This window comes from Alosa alosa, chromosome 11 (genome assembly GCF_017589495.1).
Source record: "Alosa alosa isolate M-15738 ecotype Scorff River chromosome 11, AALO_Geno_1.1, whole genome shotgun sequence".
NCBI classification, from domain to species: Eukaryota; Metazoa; Chordata; class Actinopteri; order Clupeiformes; family Clupeidae; genus Alosa; species Alosa alosa.
Window position 1 is genome coordinate 6,780,432 of NC_063199.1, and position 20,662 is coordinate 6,801,093.

General features: G+C 45.7%; 1 protein-coding gene across 1 annotated transcript in view; it reads right to left on the minus strand.

Annotated features, from left to right (window-relative positions):
* tln2b (talin 2b) overlaps window positions 1–20,662 on the minus strand; it is a 124,853-nt gene that overhangs the window by 74,296 nt on the left and 29,895 nt on the right. The gene's annotated exons all lie outside the window — the stretch shown is intronic.

Consider the following 20,662-nt stretch of genomic DNA (forward strand, 5'->3'; position numbering starts at 1 on the left):
ACGTGTAATGTCACCTTGTCTGTGTGTTTCTAGTTCTATGTGCTCGTCGGTTTCTTGTTGATCCTGTGCTTGGTGAACAATAAAGATGAGTGCCATACAGCGTCTATCTGGGAAAAGTTTTCCATTAGCCTTCTGACAGGCAGACAGATAAACAGAAGGTAGAGAACAACAGAGAAAGACACACAGGCGATGTTATCAGCACCTGAGACACTCGGGATGCCTCTCCACCAGACAGCCAGTCCAGTTCCAGAACTTTCTTCCAAAAAGCTTTCTCCTTTATGGAAAGCTTTTAAATATGTTTTCCCCCTCTCTCGTGCATCAGACCCAACATCCGCTTCCCTGCAAATCGATATTGGGTTATGTGTCCGATATGAACTCATTCGAAAAGCATTAAAGAAAGTTCCTGAACCGGATGGGGCCGATTTCACCCAAACTCTCCTTGAGAAGCCGTCTCGGCACGGCGCAATTCAATTGGCCGGGGAGAGAGGAGGGCCATCTGGAAGGGATTTATTACTGGTGATTTGGAGTAATAACAATAGCACAGAACAGGAGCCCTGAGGGACCACTCTGCCCGCACTCATTAGCGGGGAGTCTGATAGGTGGACCACGAGTGTGTGTCGTACACAAACATACACACATATACACACTGTCCTCAGTGACATTCACATGTCAAGTCAGGCCTTATAATGTCTTCAGAGCAAAGTGGAGATTTACAGGGCCTTAGGAGGTCTCGGTATGATGCTTCTCGGGGCCAAGGTCGTGGCCGAATCGGCCAAGTAGCGTACACAACGCTAAACACGACATCCCTCGTCGCACCTGACGCTGGGAAGAACTGCGATCCGGAAGAACTGGGCCGGACCTGGGCCAGAAGCCGGATCTGTTTAACAGCTTTTCTCGGCACAGCCATAACCAGTCCTGGCACTGAAAATGTTCAGTGGATTCCCATCCCTGCATCCAATCAAGGTAATTGAGGAGCTCTTGATTGGCCAAAGCAGGTGTGTTCTCTTCAGGCTAATCAGGCCATCCTGTAACAGCGTTTCAATCCAACTCCATCCACAATTCAGCTAAAGAAAATGCGAGCCTGTGCATGTTTCCATTTGGTCACTTAGGGGCCGTTTATACGAGAACGATTGCGAAGGAAGACGACAAAATATTTGATCATAAGTGCCTTTTCGTTTACAATGGGCCAAGCGCCATCGGGGCTTGAAGACGCAAAAATCTGAAGACTCCTTCCAGAGTGTAGAGTTTTGAAGACGACCGGGTTAGGTCTCTGTCTAAAACGGCTAAACCAAAGATCCTTGATTACCTCTCTGGCTAAACTGTCAAATTAGAATGTCTGCACGTGACGTACCGGGGTTCTATCACACCACCACCCAGCGGTCTGGAATGCATATCCAATTGAATATCACATACTCTTGCGTCTTCCTTATAAACAAAGATTTCCCCAGAATGCCTTTCGTCTAAACGCTAAAAAAAATGAAGACGAGACGCCACTTCTGCGTCTTCTCTTTTCATCGTCACCGTATAAACGTAGCCTTATACAAATTAAATAAAGAGTTGTGAACAGCTGCGGGATCAAAGGGTTGTCAAAAGGTTGTCAGGGAAACAAAATCACCTAAGGAAATTCCATCAAATGATATAATAACATACATTATAAACCTATACACAACCAACCCTGCCCCACCACCACCACCAACACCCCCCAGCCTAGCAAATCGATTTCTTGACACTAATTTTATGAATGCTTGCAAATATCAAGAGATCTGCTGTCTATTCAAATGGTCAACATTGCCATGAACAGGCTGGTGATGAGCTCAGAGAGGGAGGCATCCATAATAATAATATAATATAATAATAATAAAGTTTTATTTGTATAGCACCTTTCATACACAGAATGCAGCTCAAAGTGCTTTACATTTGAAACATGTAACACAATAATAGTCAGTCAGTCATTATCAATCACTTTTTCTTTGCTGTTTATGTTATACTCCAGCAACATATCAAAAATATAGAAAATGACGTCCATAAGACTGGCAGCCTTAACCCTCTTACCCCCACAAGCACGCTATATGGCAACTGTGGCAAGGAAAAACTCCCATATTCCAGGAAGAAACCTTGAGCAGAACCTGACTTAATAGGGGAGCCCATCCGCCTCTGGCTGGCTGCCCTCAATAGTAGCAGATGTAGAATAATCTGAAAATGTAGTCTACAGGATAAGATGAGTTAACTAAAAGCTTTCCTGTACAGGTATGTTTTCAGATCTTTTTAAAATATTTACTGAACTCATGCCTGCTTGATGTACAGAGGCAGGGTGTTCCATAGTTTGGGGCATAATGGATAAACGCAGCTTCTCCACTTTGTTTGTGGAGCACTTTGGGTAATGATTAAAAGATTAGAATTGGATGATCTAAGTTTCCTTTGTGGTTGATAAGATATTAAAAGCTCAGAGATATATGAAGGTGCTATGCCATTCAGAGCTTTGTAAGTAATTAACATAACCTTTAAAATCAATTCTATAGGAAATAGGGAGCCAGTGCAGTTCAGCCAACACAGGGGTGATGTGTTCTCTCTTCTTAGTCTTAGTTAAAAGTCTAGCCGCAGAGTTCTGTATGAGTGCCAATTTCTTTAGATGTTTTTGGGAAGACCAGTGAAAAGTGCATTGCAGTAGTCTAACCTGCTAGTGATAAAGGCTGAATTAGCTTTTCTGCATCTTGTTGAGTTAAAAAAGGGCCGCACTTTGGCAATGTTTCTCAAGTGGAAATAGGCTGTCTGAGTAACTTTACTGATATGGGGCTTAAAACTTAACTCTGCATCTAAGATGACACCGAGGCTTGTTACTTTTGGTTTGACCTGGTGTGCCAAGTTCCCCAGATTACTAAGAATAATATCTCGCTTTAGTTTTGGTCCAACCAGAAGTACCTCTGTTTTGTCATCATTTAGTTTCAAAAGTTTTGCTCATCCACTGATTAATGGAGGTTAGGCATGCAGTGAGGGAGCAAAGGCCATCTAAGGTTAGTTGGCTCCACAGAAAGATACAATTGGGTATCATCTGCGAAGCTGTGGAAGTTTACATTATGCTGACTTATGACGTTTCCCAATGGGGAGCATATATAGAAAAATAGCAGGGGACCAAGGCAGCTCCCTGGGCCACACCAAAAGGCAAGTCATGTTTTCAGATACATGATCTCCTAGACTGATATAAAAAAATCTCTGCCAGTAATGTAGGTTTGTAGTCCAGTAGCAACACACAGAGGAGCCCACTATTAAGCTGATGATTCACAGAGCAACTTTAGGCAATGATAGCGATGCTATCTGGGCACTTTCCCCATTGATTTTTAGATTGAGATTTGACATCTCAATCTTTTAAAATCACCACTGGGCAACTAGTCAGGTGATTTCCCAGGAACAGAGTTGAGAGTCGTAACAGTTGGAAATTACAGACAGCATTCATACAGACAGCATTCATACTTCAATTGCATTCAATTACTACAGCTCTCCTACAGTACAATGGAGCTCTATGGTACTCAAACACTGGGGCTCAGCTGTGTGCTCATTAGATTCATATTCCAAGGTTAAAATAACAGCATCAGTATGCGGTGCAGTACTATAGTTAAATGTCAAATATCTCCCTATATTAGGCCTACAATATCTGCATAGTGGTGCATACAGTATTACACAATGTTCCACCCTTGTAAATGTTCTAGAATATGAAGTGATTATATTCAGCTTCGGCATGTCTGCTAGGGAACAGGGAGATTAAGAAATGTCCTCATCCCTTCAGCGCTGATGCTGAACACATCCCCTGTGACGATGACATCTATAAATACAATCTGGTGATTAATCATGTGTGGAAGGCCAATTTCCTTCTATGTAGCTGGTCCAAGTCACTGGTCATTTCTTGGACAGTACACGAAAAACCCTTTTACTAGAGATGGTTAGTCTACTAAAGGATCCGGTCAGCGGCTGGTCTGGCTCTGATCTGGTACAAATCCCCCAGATCTAAGCCGTATCAATGTTGTGGCGCTTGGTGAAAGGTCTCCAGCCTGTCTGTGTGTGTGTGTGTGTGTGTGTGTGTTTGGAGGCATTTTTCTCATGGCCCTGTGGAATGAAAGTCAGATCTTGCCCCGTGTGCCTCAATCTGGAAACGCTTTTACCCCAGAAGGGACGAGCCCCACGGAGGCATGGATGGGAGGAAGCGACCACAAATCTCCAGCTGTGTTTGGTAAACAACCCTACAGCGGGTGGGGGGCAAGGACTGCTGATATTTCTCAGCCGATCAAGAGCACGGAACAATAGCGAAAAAAACCCCCAAACAATTAGGATAGATGAGGGGAATGATTTGCAGACTTCCACAACCTTCCTCCAAATCGCCAGAAACAGTGCATTTGATCCATGGTTGTGAGAAGTGTTTAAACTTCACTAACCACTCGGTGAGTTGCACAGTTTTGAAAAAGAACGTTAAGGGTTGTTTTAGGACATGTTTGAGTAGCCTACAGTATGCCTGTTTGCAGCCACTCTGAGAAGTCAAAGGCGATTCAAAACGAGTCAGAAAAGTCGAGACAGGACCAATCATCAAAATTTCAGTGTCCACCACTCTAGTTCATCCAAAACAAACCAGAAAAGGGACTTAAAGTGCTAAATACCGGAATTTTCCTTTAACTATACTTAAATCACCATAAGAAGAGTGGTGTATATGTTTAAAATGGTCTAAAGCAAACACGGTCTAGACTTAAAAGGATACCATATTTGGATAGTTCTGATTAAAAGATGGTGCTTCTCATTTTACTACATTCCTATTACAACTCACTAGAAATTAAAATACATTTATGAACTCTGAAATAAGAATCCATTTTTTAAAATAATCTTTGCTTTGTTCCTTCAAAATCCTACCTGGGTTGCTCTCGAAATATTTTAATTTCAAACAGCAGAAAACCCCCAGCATATTGCATCTGGAAGACAGAAATGGAAGACACTGAATACTGCATGTCTTCATGCCTCCTCTTCACCTTACCTGCCCCCCTCACAGAGCGCAGCGCTGGGGGCACCGAGTCTTAGACTCCCCTCCGCAGGAGTGAGGGCAAACAGGATGTGGGGAGGCAAATTAAGATGGGAGGCATGATAAGATGGCTCACATGACCTGGACTCTTACACATACATACACCTTTGTCGTATCGCACACTACATCTGCTTCGCCTGGCCTCTCTGGAATGCAAGCTTTAGAAGTCTGTCAGCGCTAGAGGATATCGGCCCCTCCCTTCCTCCCTTGGCTATATCTCTCTCCCTCTTTTCCACTCATTCTCCATCTCTAACTCTCTGTATCTCCACCATACTCATTCTTCCTCCCTCACTCACTCCCTCTCTCCCTCCCTCCCTCCATCTAAGCTTAACCAGCAGCTCTCCATGGCACTGACACAGAACCAGATTACAAATCACTAAAAGTTTGAACCAGAGATCGGGATCATAGCTGGATTAACCCGCTAACTTCATATTCCCTGTGTACATACGGATGAAAATTAATTTTTAATGGGCTCTAATAAGCCCTAATGAGATTTAAAACAAGCATAGGCTTTACGCTGAACCATCGCCGCACTAATCTTTAAAGTATGCAAATACCTGATGCTGGAAGCTGGACTCATCCAGTGGGTGCAGTCATGAGAGGATGCAGTTTCGTATTATCAGACTGATGTAACTCTCATGCCAAAGCAGCCCAGTCTTTCTAATCCACTAAAGAATGCCAATATTCATAAGCCGAGATCCTTTAGATAAAACCAGCTGCTGCCGCACAACGCCCCATTGTCGCAAATAACTGAGTAAACCAAAGAGGAAAAGGATGACACACACACACACACACACACACACACACACACACACACAGGGATCCGGCTTACATGACCATTGATTATCTATTGTTAGCCTTGGTGTAAAAGCATAGAGAGGGATCAGTGCTTCCTCCACGTCCTCGGCAGGACCTCCGGATTACGGTAATACCGCCGGCTGTTATCGGAAGACTAAAATGGAACTTGTGCTACGATCAGTATGTCATCCCATGGATGCAGCAAAGAGTTTTTGACAGACAGCCAAGAGTCATTTACACGCACATTAGGGTGGTTCACAATATAATGGTAAAATTAAAAGTTTTCCAAATTTTGCCAGATCGCATTTTGCCTTGTTCCTATTGACATTTTGAACTGTACCAAAAATTGAGCCAATAGGACGCTAGTAAAGGGTGGCACACTTTTTCACAATTGCTCAACCTAAGAATGCATAACTTTCGCAGGAATCAGAAACTTGAACAAAATAAAAAGATGGTCATTAATAATATCTCCCTGTACTTATACTAAATGAGAAAGAACATTAGAAAAGTGCAAACACTATTCGCTGTATGATGACTTTGTTCTTTTTGATACTTTATCTCGGTGTCCACAACACGGAGCCAAAAATGCTTTCGGTCTTCATTTCGCACAGATTGTTGACAGCGTTTAATAAGGGCAATGCCTCTCTCTGCGCTGTGGTTGATGACCTTCAAGGAATGAACTTTTTGACACAGATTCTCATCTGTGAGAATGGACCTCACATCATCAGGGTTACTTCTGCCATCCATTTGGCCTTCAGTAAGAACCTCAAAGAAGTGGATTGAGCAGCGAGTGACGAGGCTAGAGATGGTAGCTGTACTGCTCTTGTGGAAGAAAGACTTGGCATCAAGGAATTTTTTTTGAGTGCTTCGGTGAGCTAAGAGGTGCGTCTAGAGTGTCGTTTTGTTCTTTAGTCATACAATGTACAATACAATACAATACAATAACAAATACTATAAATGCACAATGTAATATTTATAAATTCATTTGAAAAGCAGACCTCAGCCTCGCCCATAAGAGGGTCAAACAACCCCAGGAAATGTACGGCTGATATCACTGTGTACAGACCACAGATCACCAGACAAGATATGCAAGTCTGTGTTACATTCACAGCTCCTATATCTTAGCACTGATGCTTCCTCAACTTGACAGAGACAGCATACAATAGTCACCAAGAGCTTAGCTTTGGCTTTGGACTTGTCAGAATTGACTATGAAATCGGTGTGTGTGTGTGTGTGTGTGTGTGTGTGTGTGTGTGTGTGTGTGTGTGTGTGTACACACGTCCCCAATACAAATCAATACAATACAGATTTGAGGAAATCCTGAGAGCTCTGCATGTCAATGTCTGACTGTTGGCGCGTCCTGAATGAGAATTCCGCACAATGTGGAGCTGCTGTTGTACAAACATTACGAGCGCAGCAGCGGTTACATAACCCGCCGTCCCTGGAGTTGTCACCACGCTGCCATTGTCTTCAGATGACTGCAGTCTCGCACACAAACCAGCCCTGACACAAAGGCCCTGGGTCCAGGAGTACTCCCACAAGCACTACGCCAACAAACTACACTGCTCTCATGCGCCACGGTCACTTCCTGTTCTGGGGCTGGCGTGCAAACCAATCAACTCCATCTATGCAAATTGGCTTTTGTACCCCTCTCTGCACCGCTCACCCCCCCCAGCCACATTCCACAACAGCGTTCCAGAGCATCCCGTCCACTGCTGCTGTCGACAAGAAGGCTGCCGTTTGACGTTTGAGATGTGTGAACTACACTTGGCATGTCGCAATTCATGCCGGTAAAACAAGACCAGCGTGAGCCTCGGCCCCTAAATACAGCAGTCAAGTCAGATTTCCCTCTTTTCAAGAAGAGCCCAGACTCAGGCACGCGATGAAAATTGCAACCTCTTCTCAGCCGATGAATCCATAAATAAAAACAAAATCACCAGGACATCGCTCACTCTGCCTTGAACGATGAGCTGCACTCTTAATGATATTTGAGTCATCAATTGGAGTGCATGTGAGCCTTAATTGAAAAGCAGTAAATCTGATGCTTCAAGAACAGCCTGCATCTCTGGGAGCATTAATCATTAGTCATAAATACCCACCCCAGAAAATTATTCCCGGTCCCTTTTACAACCCTTCCACCCCCCTACGTACACCACACCCTACGTGCAAAACGGGGACCGGAAGATCCATCACAAGGTGTCTCACCCGTCACTATACATACATGGCACATTCATTATAGGATGAGATGTAAACCATGCAGCCCATGAGAGCTGGGGTATGGGAGGATGATGTTCTGCTCACCTACAGAGGAGGATACACGGTCTTCCAGGTTTGGATGGGAACAGTGGAAACGAGAATTGGTTGAGATTGCACTCCTCTGATCAAGCTCACACTCTTGAATCCCCTGGATGGTGGTCTTGCATTCAGTCAAGAGTATCAAAAACTGCCTAATAAGACTCCTATTGACCATCAGATGGTGTGTGTGTGTGTGTGTGTGTGTGTGTCCTACTCAATATGATACATTACTTGCAATACCAAAGAGAGCTTAGTCATAAGCACAATATATGCTCATTAAATACCTGAATCTATCCCTCCACGCCACAGATGCAGTTCAAAGATAAAGGCTTCCGAGGCTTTATAGAGAGCCTCCATTACATTAAGTGCACAGACGCGCTCTGTCTCTCTCTCTCTCTGTCGAGGTACTCTTCAAAAGGAAGCCTTTTAAGTTTTCCACGAATCAGAGCGACATCAATATTTCTACGCTTCCGTCTGATCCGATGTAATGTTGGCTCGGACTGGGACAGACGAAATTAGATAAGACTGCAATTATGATGACTCATCATACTGGGCTCCTCTACCTCCTCTGTTAGAGAGAGAGAGAGAGAGAGAGAGAGAGAGAGAGAGAGAGAGAGAGAGAGAGAGAGAGAGAGAGAGAGAGAGAGAGAGAGAGAGAGAGAGAGAGAGAGAGAGAGAGAGACACTAGACTGATGGAGGTCTGCTTGGGTTTGTGTCTGGTTTCCAGGCGGCCTTGGGGACAGGAACTGCTGCCCACCGGAGCACAATGTGGAACGGAGGCCACACAAAGGTCAGCCGGGAGCTATTTAAAGCCCCTGACCACATCTGGCCTCTTCCCCTCCCAGCAACCTTGTCCCACTGTGCCAGGGCACCAGTGGCCCTCAGGCAGGGCCCAGTCCGTGCAAATCCACCCGCTTACCCTGGGGGGGCAGTGGTGTGAGTGAGAGAGCGAGAGAGAGAGAGCGAGAGAGCGAGAGAGAGAGAGAGAGAGAGAGAGAGAGAGTGATGGGGAAGGGATTAACTGGTTCACTGAGTGGCATTGAGGTAGAAGAGTTCATACAATGCGCGCACTCTCTACACTCTCCTTTCTCAATTGCACGCACACATGCACGCACGCACGCACGCACGCACGCACATGCACACGCACACAAACACTGAAGTGAAGTTGGAAGAGGAAGCTTGAATCTCACAGCTGAATGGAACAGTCGAATGCAAGTGATCACTAACAAAACACTAGAGGTCATATTTGGCAGTGTGGATGTGTATAGAGATGCAAAAATCTGTGCACTGTGCACCTTTTGCACTGTGTCCACTGTGAGTGCAAAAGGTCAAGTTGCAGAAGAATGAGAGAAAAGCCAAGGCAAGCCACTCTTCATCAACAAAACACATCAAAAGCCTATTTCATTTAACAAGAATGCAACACACACACACACACAGTCTTATCGAAGACTGGATTTTTGACATCATGTATAAAAACTGAAAAGACACTGCAAGCTTAAGGCCTCAGGGCAATACCCTTCTGAGACAAAGTCAGAGTGCTTCACCTTTCCTTCACATTTTTAAGAGGACGTGAACTAAAAAACACACACACACACACACACTGTATATGTGAGAATATTTCCATGAGATTAATTTCATTCGAAGTGGACATAGCTGTGAAATCAGTGGCGTGAAATATTAGGGTGCAGATGGCGGCGGCCTCAGTGACACACAGCTCCCAGCTAAGCTATGTGTGGGAAGGGCACGGCCCTGCCTGACATCAAACTGGGTCGGGCAGGACAGAGAGAGCCAGGGAAGACCCACTGCTGCACTACTGCGCTCACAGCTCCACAGTAATGCACAGACGAGAGCAGTGCGTCCTGTCCTCGAGCACTGCGGTTAAGTACCCAAACACCCCAGCGGTGATAAATGGCACAGTAGTTTGCTAATTGGGTCAATCGCATTTTGGGAAAAAAGCCTATGCCTGCCGCAAGAGAAATTAGGAGGAGGCTGGATGAACATTTCGTCCAACACACAACGCTAAATTAGGCCGGAAGTTACCGCTCTGGGTCTGGTTCTGTTGTCCTCAGCACTAGGCCACCGTTTTAGATCACTGCAGTGGCATAACTGCCTACAGGACGCACAAACAAGAAGAAACATTCTGTGTTAAGATACTGAGGTAATAAGTGTGTGTGTGTGTGTGTGAGCTTCCAGTGTGTGTGTGTGTGTGTGTGTAACTGTTGTGTGCGTGCTTTGTGAGTGTGTGGAGTGCAGGGGGGTCTCTCCTTTTTTATGTAATACGAAGCTGCAGCCGCTTACAGAAAAGATGAATCCTGCCCTTTCTCTGGAAAAGGAGATGGGTGGGTGGGGGTGGTGGTGGTGGTGTTTCAGCTTCTCTAACTCTAAAAATACCCCAGCAAAGTGGAACGTCCTCCTGCACTCCACTACTCCTCTCTGCAGAGATCCCTCGGCGCAATAAATAGATAGTGCTCACTTTCTGCACCCATTCACCACAATGGGCCTTAACCTTGTGGGAACTTAAAAAGTAGAGGAGAGAAATAAATGTTTTTAGTATTTATATTGGAGTTCAAAATGTGACTAGAATCCCAGCCTGAAGTAAATGTCAGTAGTTTCCAAGCACTGAGAGCATGATGTATGGCAGGCCAGGCGGCTGAACTCCTTCTTCTTTGTAGACTAACCTCTCTGTAATTTAAGGCCATTTAGCAAATCTCCTGACATCCAAAAGAGTATGGAAGACTCAGGGGGTGATTCACAAAGAGAGGAGTGACGTGAGACTCCAAGCATGACGCACACCCAACAGCAGATGTTTCAAATGTACAACACCACACGACACACACACAAACAAACAAAAAGAACCACACATATGCACCGCATAAACCAGCCAAGTACATCTGTGCACACATGCATTGATATCCACACAAATACAAAATTAAAGTAGTTTTCCAGCATATACATATTCAGCACTCCAAATAGTCAGATGTTTTATGGACGAATACCATTGCTATACACAGGACAGCTTCAAAATTAACATTAATTTGCCTCTACCGAATATTCATCTCCTGGACTTTTCCTTCCATCTTGTGATGACAAGTGATATACGATTGGTATACAGGGATCCCAAGAGTGCAAGGACAACAACTAAACAGAACTTTAACACTACACTCTGAATAACGGTCAAGTTAAGGTAAATTACTATTTGCGCAATTTTGAAAGAAGTGTAACCATTTTCTTTTATCAGCATAATATACAACATAACATACTGCAAATGACATGTGGTAGAGTGTGCTGGACGAAGAAGATCCCCATGGCTGTGATTTGGCAGTAGGTAATCCTGTTGCTTTGAATGAATGGAATGTTGACGCCATAAAATTCGATGGCTGAAGCATATCAAGCCCAGAGTGATTACTAGCGGTGAACAGTCGGAGCTAGGTTGTTCCAGGATACCCTACACACATGGAGTACATTTTGTCCAATCAGAAATGAATGAAATCATTCAACTGGATCCGACTGCTGTATAAAAACAATACATACATCGACTGCAGGGCATTGTAGTTTCACTTGCAAATCGTGCACCAACTTTAATTGAGGCTTTATGGAAAAGCCAAAATTGTGCTGAACAACACACTACTGATTGGGGAGTTTCAAAATTCCTTCGAACTCGAACTCACACACACCCCCACACACCCACTAGAGACGGATGTCCCAATCCAGTGTAGTCACTCGAAAATGCAGAGCCGCAGAACTAATAGCCATGAGGTCACGGGTCCACCGAATACAGTAGTGCACAAGGCACTTGGAGGAACTCTTCTGTCCCGACAGCAAATTAACGATTCCTTTCTTCCTTTTATCTATCTCTCTCTCTCTCTCTCTCTCGTCCCGCTCGTGGCGCTTCAGAGGATCGGTGAGGAGAATGGGCTGTGATCGCTCCGGCTCCAGCCTCGCTGCTCCAAACCTGACAGCTGCACTCGCTCATTAGCCATCCGCCCACGCAGGGTCGCCATGGACACAGCCTCTGTCTGGCGCTGGCTGGCCCTCCACGCATCAGCCCGGAAGGGAGGCGACCTTGAAAAAGCAGATTGGGGGGACTGTTCTAGACAGGGCCTGATTCGGTCCAACTAACCTCAGAGCATCAACCCAGACTCACCCATTCGATGAAGTAAGCCTCAACCGTGTGAGGGCAAAGCACACACCACCCTCCATTCAGTGAAATCCACTGCGATCACTTGCAATCTTACTCACAAACACAGGCCATTTCTCTTTCTGTGACAAACACACACAAAACTCTCCCCTCACACACACACACACACACAGCGCTGTCAACAGATTAAACCCTTGCACCAGCAGATGACACCACCGCGTAGGAATCAGGCGCTCAGGCCAGCACTGTGTGATAAGTCTCAGCAGCAGAGAGAGGCTTCAGGCGCTGAGGTCAACATGGTGTGGCAGCTGGGATTATCAATCAGCCTGACCGACCGGGGAAAGAGAGAGAGAGAGAGAGAGAGAAAGAAAGAAAGAAAGAAAGAAAGAAAGAAAGAAAGAAAGAAAGAAAGAAAAAGAAAGAAAGAGCAAGAGAGAGAGAGAGAAGCAGAGAGAAAAACAACGGAAGAGGGTGGGAATTGCAAGAAGATGTGTCAAGGCTGATCCCCTTCACACACACTCAAGCCCATGTCACAAAGGGGCAGCTGTCAAGATACCACGGACTGCGGCAATCAAGCGCCAGGGTCAACTATACCCACTGTGTGTGTGTGTGTGTGTGTGTGTGTGTGTGTGTGTGTGTGTGTGTGTGTGTGTGTGTGTGTGAGAGAGTGCGTGCGTGTGTGAGAAGCAGAATGAGAAGTATCATACCAACAGTCTCCTCAATTTCATCTTGAGGGGAGGAGATAACAGGAGAAATTGCAAGTCACTCAGTAAACATCTAGGACGCCCCTTTGAGAGGCCTACACTTGTACTCCAATGAGTGAAGCACACACACACACAGAGATCCCAATATCTGTAAAAAAAACAGGGACTTTTGTGGTTTGCGGGACTATTTATAAATAATATAAACATAAATTAAATTAAAAATAAATCCACATTAATTCCAGCTATAGCTAGACTTGCACTCTTGTCCCTCTGCCCTGTGAAAACCTGCCTGGTATGGTGTGTGTGTGGTGTGTGGTGTGTGTGTGTGTGTGGGGTGTGTGTGGTGTGTGTGGGGTGTGTGTGGTGTGTGTGGTGTGTGTGTGTGGTGTGTGGTGTGTGTGTGTGGTGTGTGTGTGGTGTGTGTGTGTGGTTATTATTATTATTGGTGTGTTATTATTATTATTATTGGTGTGTGTGTGTGTGTATTATTATTGGTGTGTGTGTGGTGTGTGTGTGTGTGGTTATTATTATTATTATTATTGGTGTGTTATTGGTGTGTGTGTGTGGTTATTATTATTATTATTGTGTGGTGTGTGTGGGGTGTGTGTGGGGTGTGTGTGTGTGGTGTGTGTGTGGTGTGTGTGTGGTGTGTGTGTGTGTGGTGTGTGTGTGTGTGGTGTGTGTGTGTGTGTGTGTGTGGGGTGTGTGTGTGTGTGTAGTGTGTGTGTGGTGTGTATGGTGTGTGTGTGGTGTGTGGTGTGTGGTGTGTGTGTGTGTGTGTAGTGTGTGGTGTGTGTGTGTGGTGTGTGTGGTGTGTGTGTGTGGTGTGTGTGTGTGTGTAATTATTATTATTATTATTATTATTAATAATTATTATTATTATTAATTATTATTATTATTAATTATTATTATTATTAATTATTATTATTATTATTATTATTAATTATTATTATTATTAATAATTATTATTATTATTATTAATTATTATTATTATTATTATTAATTATTATTATTATTATTATTAATTATTATTATTATTAATTATTATTATTATTATTATTAATTATTATTATTATTATTAATTATTATTATTATTATTAATAATTATTATTATTAATAGTGTGTGTGTGTGTGTAATTATTATTATTATTATTGTGTGGTGTGTGTGTGTGGTGTGTGTGGTGTGTATGGTGTGTGTGTGTGGTTATTATTATTATTATTATTGTGGTGTGTGTGTGGTTATTATTATTATTGTGTGGTGTGTGGTGTGTGTATGGTGTGTGTGTGTAATTATTATTATTATTATTATTGTGTGGTGTGTGTGTGTAATTATTATTATTATTATTATTGTGTGGTGTGTGTGGTGTGTGTGCAAGTGTATTAGTGCATCTGGGCGTAAGGGAAGCATGCAGTAATTGCACTAATGGCAGACAACTGTCTCTCCTACGCCCACTGCGATCTGAGCATGAGCATCAGCGGTCTCCATGGCGCCTGAAGTGACGATCATTAAGGGGAGGCTGGGGCACGGTGAAGGGCTACAGCAACAACCACAGCTGAGTGTGGCGTCCCCTCTCTCACTCTCCGACACATGCAGATGGAGCGGCCGGCCGAAGAGGAGACCACTCGGCTGCTAGTCCAGCTACTGCGGCTGCTGCTGCTCCACCACATCACCTCCACCACCACCCTGAGGCAACTTCATTCTCCACACTAACTGCACACACACCAGTAATGAAAACCACACACAGGCACGCACACACCTGAATGTGTTAGAAACAACACAAACTGTGTTGTCCCTCTCTGGACATAGAGATGTGTTAAAAAAAAAAACAACGAAAGTTGTGTTATTTTCAACACATACTGTGTACACTCTTGAAACAAATAATAAAAGCAATGTGTTAGAAAAACAAACGGTGTTGTCCCTATCCGGACGGACGGACGGACGCTTCCGTCCAGACAGACAGACAGACAGACAGACAGACAGAGAGAGAGAGACCTCTAGGGAGTGCTTGGGTACTAGATACATGATTTATTTACCCAAAAGCATTCTCAATCACCTCGATCACTCGCAATACAGATGTCAAATGAATAGTCCCACAACCTCACTATAACACACCCCACCCTGCCTGCACCCATTTCATAGCCTCTCCTAGCCTACCTGGTGCTATACGAGGCATGGCACAGTAAACCCAAAGCCAATTCTTATTTCCTCGCCGCTTGGTCTTTAGGCGGATTACATCTTCGGAGAGCAAGTTGCTCCACTCCATCAACTAGAGCATGAAGCCAGAGGCTCTCAGGCATCACTCACCTCACACACAGAGTGTGGGAGCTGGATCTCTTAGCGCTGCCTCCCTCCCCATACCTTTCAGAATACAATGTTCCATCCTCACAGACTACCCCCTTCACAACAAAGCTACTGCTGCGCACATACACATCTATAGTTTCACACCCCGCAGGCTTACAGACAAATTTGATACATGCTATTCAGTGTGTACTGTGTGTGTGTGTGAGTGTGACTGTGTGTGTGTGTGTGTAGGAGGAGGATAAGGAATACAAGGCAGAAAATTCCCCAGGATCAAAGAGAGTGCGAGAGTGAGAGTGAGAGTGAGAGTGAGAGTGAGAGTGAGAGTGAGAGTGAGAGTGAGAGTGAGAGTGAGAGTGAGAGTGTGAGGAGAGTGAGTGTGTGTGTGTGTAGGAGGAGGATAAGGAATACAAGGCAGAAAATCCCCAGATCAAAAGAGAGTGAGAGTGAGGAGTGGGAGAGAGAGGAGAGTGAGAGGAGAGTGAGTGAGAGGAGGATAAGAGAGAAAATGGATCAAAGGAGTGAGAGGAGAGGAGAGGAGAGCAGAGCAGGAGGAGGATAAGGAATACAAGGCAGAAAATTCCCCAGGATCAAAGAGAGTGTGAGAGTGAGAGTGAGAGTGAGAGTGAGAGGAGAGTGAGTGTAGGAGGATAAGGAACACAAGAAAAAATCCCCAGGATCAAAGGGCAAGTGAGTGAGAGTGAGAGTGAGTTATGGAGCCTGCCTATCCTTCGGATCAAAGGCAACAGTGCTGTCCCGCTTATCCTTCTCTTGGCAGTGTGGGCTGGGGTGGAGTGGGGTAGAGTAGGGTGGAGGAGGGTGGAGGAGGAGGGCGGCAGATAATGCCATTTATTTCCCAGAATTCTATTTCCAAGTGATCATGGCAGAAAATGGAGTTAGAGTTGACCTTAGCTGGGCCTGAGAAAACACGAGGCCAACAGGAGGAGAGCCCAGTAAATGTTGCATGTACTCAATACCGGCAGGTCAGCAAGGATGAAAAAGAGAGTAATGGGAGTCGGCACAGGCCAGTACTTGGACAAACAGATATGTCGGGCAGTCAGGGTTGAAGGCCGAGGGGGTCGAGAGCGCCTCTGGTTGTCTGTCTGCGGAGGGTGGAGGAGCGGCAGAGTAAAAGAAGGGGCTCGCTATCTGCCTGCCGAACACCAGCAAGATAAATCCTGCGTTCGACCCAGCACATGGCGTACAGTAAATCAGTGTGCTGCAATCTCCTAACTGGGCAAGGCAGTCCGTCAACGAGAGCCACAGACGTGAGCACACGTATAGTCATAGTCACAAACACACACACACACACACGTTGACATACTCACACACCCCCAACACACACACACACACACACACGCCGACATACTCACACACACACGATATGCCACCCACACACCCCCAACACACACACACACACACAAAATAAAAGCAACCCACACACACACACACAGGGCTGTTCACATCAGGAGGATGGAGGATGAGAACAGAGCTTCGACTGGGTCTTCTCCAGCCATATTGTAATGTCGGAGACTTGTGACTTAGACCTTGACGGTGGCGGCACACCAAAGCATGACGGACTGCTTCTACTCCAGAAACATGAGCTGTTCCAGGAATGTGATAGCATTGACCATGGAAGGGCAGAGGAAAAACAGAGTGATCGAGAGAAAGATGAAAAGAGAGTAAGTGAGGCAGAGAGGGGAAAAAAGGATGGAGTAAATCTGTTTCAGCCCAAGCCTCCAGGGCAAGTGTCACGATGCTCATCTCTCATTTCAGATAAAAAAGCAACCCACCTGAACATCACACGCAAAGTACCTGGATATACTGTATGCCTCTTGGGAGAGAGTAAAGAGAGAAGTCCAAATAATTACAGAGAAAAAGCCAAGAGATCCACACGGTTCAGAGCTACTAAGAGAAAAGGAAAGAGAGGAAAATACGTTGTTGGTTGTGCATTTCTACAGAAGTAGCTGACTCTCTGTTGCCATGACATCCACCTGACCTGTAATCCCCATCATGCATTAAAGCATATGAAGAGAGAAGAGGAGAGGGGACTGTGCTTGTGTGCCATAGCTCACAGCTCAAGTACAAGCCTGCAGGAAGGGCTGTGTGTGAACTGAACATTCCCAGCTGTGCGCGCGGATGCTTCCCACCAAGAGGTGAGCGAATGAAAAGAAGGCCATTCAAAAGACTCCCAACGCCATGCGGGATGAGTAAACGCCTCTTATACAACACTACAGTATGTGGACTGTACAAAACATCTTTTGATGTACTTATCCTTTACACCCACTCTCCAAACACACACACACACACACACACACACAAACACGCGCGCGCACACATGCGCACGCGTGCACAAACACACACACACACACAAAGTGTATGAAGAGCTGTCAGCTGCTGCATGCTAAAGCACTTCACTAGAGAGTGAAGGCTGATGACTAATGGCAAAGAGTTGTGACATGGGAAAATTCTGTGGCATCCTGACGGCATGTAAAAAATTAAAAGGCCATCTCAGTAATGCTGCCTGTCTCCTTGGGTTAGCTGCACCAGTGGAGGCAGTCGAGGGGAAAGGCAGGGAGGGATGAAAAGCATGAGTACCAGCCCAACCAGCTCTCAACGAGCCACAACAGAAACCCTTCTCCAGATTTCAATGACTTTGGTGCTAAAATCAGATGCTCCAGATTTGAGCTGCGGCAGTTAAACAAATCGAGGTTCTGCTGAGATCCCAGACTCAAAGAAAAAAAAAAATCTTAGAAGACCAGTACCAGTAATGTCTGTGATGACAGAAATGACCAGTCATTCTTGGCCATTGGCCACACCAGTGGTGTATGCCCAGAATTAAACAATCAGTGCGTCCCTAGTTTCTGCAGGGAGAGGAGAGGGAACGGGTTAAGATGGGAGGGAAGGGGGGAAATGGAGAGGTGGGGTCAGTGCGTTTGACCCTGGTCTTCATCCAGCCACAGCACACAACACCACCTACCCATCCACCCGCATCCGCGCTGCAGACCATTACCCCAGTAGACCAATTATCCTCGTGCGGCAAGACTCGGCCTTGGCGGGGAAACAAAGTGAAACTTCCCCCTCGCGCTGGACAGAACCAAACAAGACATTGTCGGCCGGCCGGCCAGATCAGCCAGCTCATAGATAAAGCACTCAGTGCTCAGTCCAGACTCCCTTTCCCAAAATCCAGCACCTTTCTCCCGGCACACACTCAATTAGGCAGCGGGCTATTCCGTCTATGTTCCCTCTCCAGATGATAAATGATCAGTCAACATCCACATCGTAGGGGGCTGAGGCAATTGTGTTGTTATTCCATTGAGAGAGAGAGAGAGAGAGAGAGAGAGAGAGAGAGAGAGAGAGAGAGAGAGAGAGAGAGAGAGAGAGAGAGAGAGAGAGAGAGAGAGAGAGAGAGAGAGAGAAAGAAAAGAAAGAAAGAAAGAAAAGAAAGAAAGAAAGAAAAAAAAAAAAGAAAGAAAGAAAAAGAAAGAAAGAGAGAGATAGTGAAAAATGTCTGAAATACAGGAGAGAGAGATAGTGAACAAAATGCCTTTTCCCCTGACAAACCCAACAGCCTTACAAACCGCCTCCTTACAAAGCTCGCAGAGAACACTTGATCCTATGAAGCGGCTCGGGTCTACTTAACTCTAGTCTACTGTACTATGCATTGGCTTAATGTGACTCAAAACCTATATGGACCTATATGAAAAAGACACAGACACCTGACTCTGTGATAGCCCTGTAGAGGGACTGGCCTTCCTAATTGGGCTTCAACATAAACCTGTTTTTCCGTTGCCTTGCAACAAGCCACCCCAACAGCCAACAGAACCTGAGACGATGGTGACACAGCAGGCCATATGGGACTGGGGGACAGTAACTGAGAAGGGGTCTGCTAGAGAGAGAGGCCCACGTTGTAGACGGGCTGCGAAATTCATCCCCGAATCCCGGTCGATCTACCAGTCTCTGACTTTTGGTTGCGTTAGTGGTCATGTCATGTCATGTGCTGACAGCTGAAAGCCATTAATTCTTCAGCATCCAGACCACCGGCCACAATGCTAATGACCAGAGCACGGACCACTAACTCTTCAAACTAGTGCCAAGATACACACACAGACAGACGGAGTAATAAAGCAACACACAGACACAATGTGTGTGATATAGTTTATCACATCCCAGGAAAGAATGAGGAGAGACAGTGATAACAGCGACTCCTGCGATACAGCCATTTTAGGAGATTACAGAACAGCAGCAAATGTCACATATCACATGGAGCAAGCACAACGAACACACAGCCAGGGCCCTGTGGCGCGCACACACACACACGTAGAGTCAGCAACTCAGTGTACTCCTGTCACAGTCCCGTCAAAGCCGGATTTCCAGAACACTCCGCTGCAGAACATCCCCTGCCCAAACCCACCTCCTCCTCACCTCTCTCCTTTTAAACTGGATTGTGTGGCGAGAGTAGTGGGTTGCACCTCGTGAACATCAGAGGAGGCCCTCCCTCCCTCGCTGGCTGGCTGACCGCCTTCACTGGCCTGTAAAATGCCTTTGATGTGGGGAGGGCTCCACGCAGCCGCGACCGCAGCGCTGCTTCTGAGGCCAGTGACCAGGGCTCAAACGGCTGAAAGGCCCACAGTGCTGCCGGGCAGACGCAGGGAATGGCACACGAGTGATAAAGGCCTCCCTCTCTCCCTCTCTCTCAATCACTCTCCTATTCTTTCTCTCCTCTCGGTCATTTGGTCTCTCCCTCCTTCTTCCCTCTCATGCTCACATTCTGCTTCCCTCTCCCTCTGCTGTTCATTTTCTCTCCCTTCTCAAGCCATCTCTTTTGCTCTCCCTCCCTCTCTCCGTCTCTCCAGGCTGGTGGTTGCAATGGAGGCGTTGGGAGCAGGCGAGGGAGAGGATTAGAGCCTGAGCACGTGAAGGATGCTGCTTTGCTTTGTAGAAAAAGAAGGAAAAAAAAAAAAGAAAGAAAGACTTGCGGGTGCGCTATTTCATGCTCCACATCCGCAGGTTGCCAAGGCAACCACTGCTTTTTCCCCTTTACAGGGCTAGTGGTGTGGTGGTGGTGGGGTGATTCCCATGCCCAGTGGCTTACTCTAGTCACAATCTCACTGCCTTTTATTTTATTTATTTATTTATTTTTTTTTGGAGCTCCACGGCAGAAGTGAAATGGAGTCAGCCCCACCCCCTGCAAGAAATGACAAAGGGCCCCAGAATCCATTATAAACTCTCCTAAAAAGTCAATGGCTATTGACTGCGGCTTGGGACCCCTAAATCACTATGCACACCCTGCTCAGGGCCTAGCTGATGGAGGATACCTGGAACCAGGAGCTGCGAGAGGAAACGTCTGAATGGGCAGCTAATCAAAATGT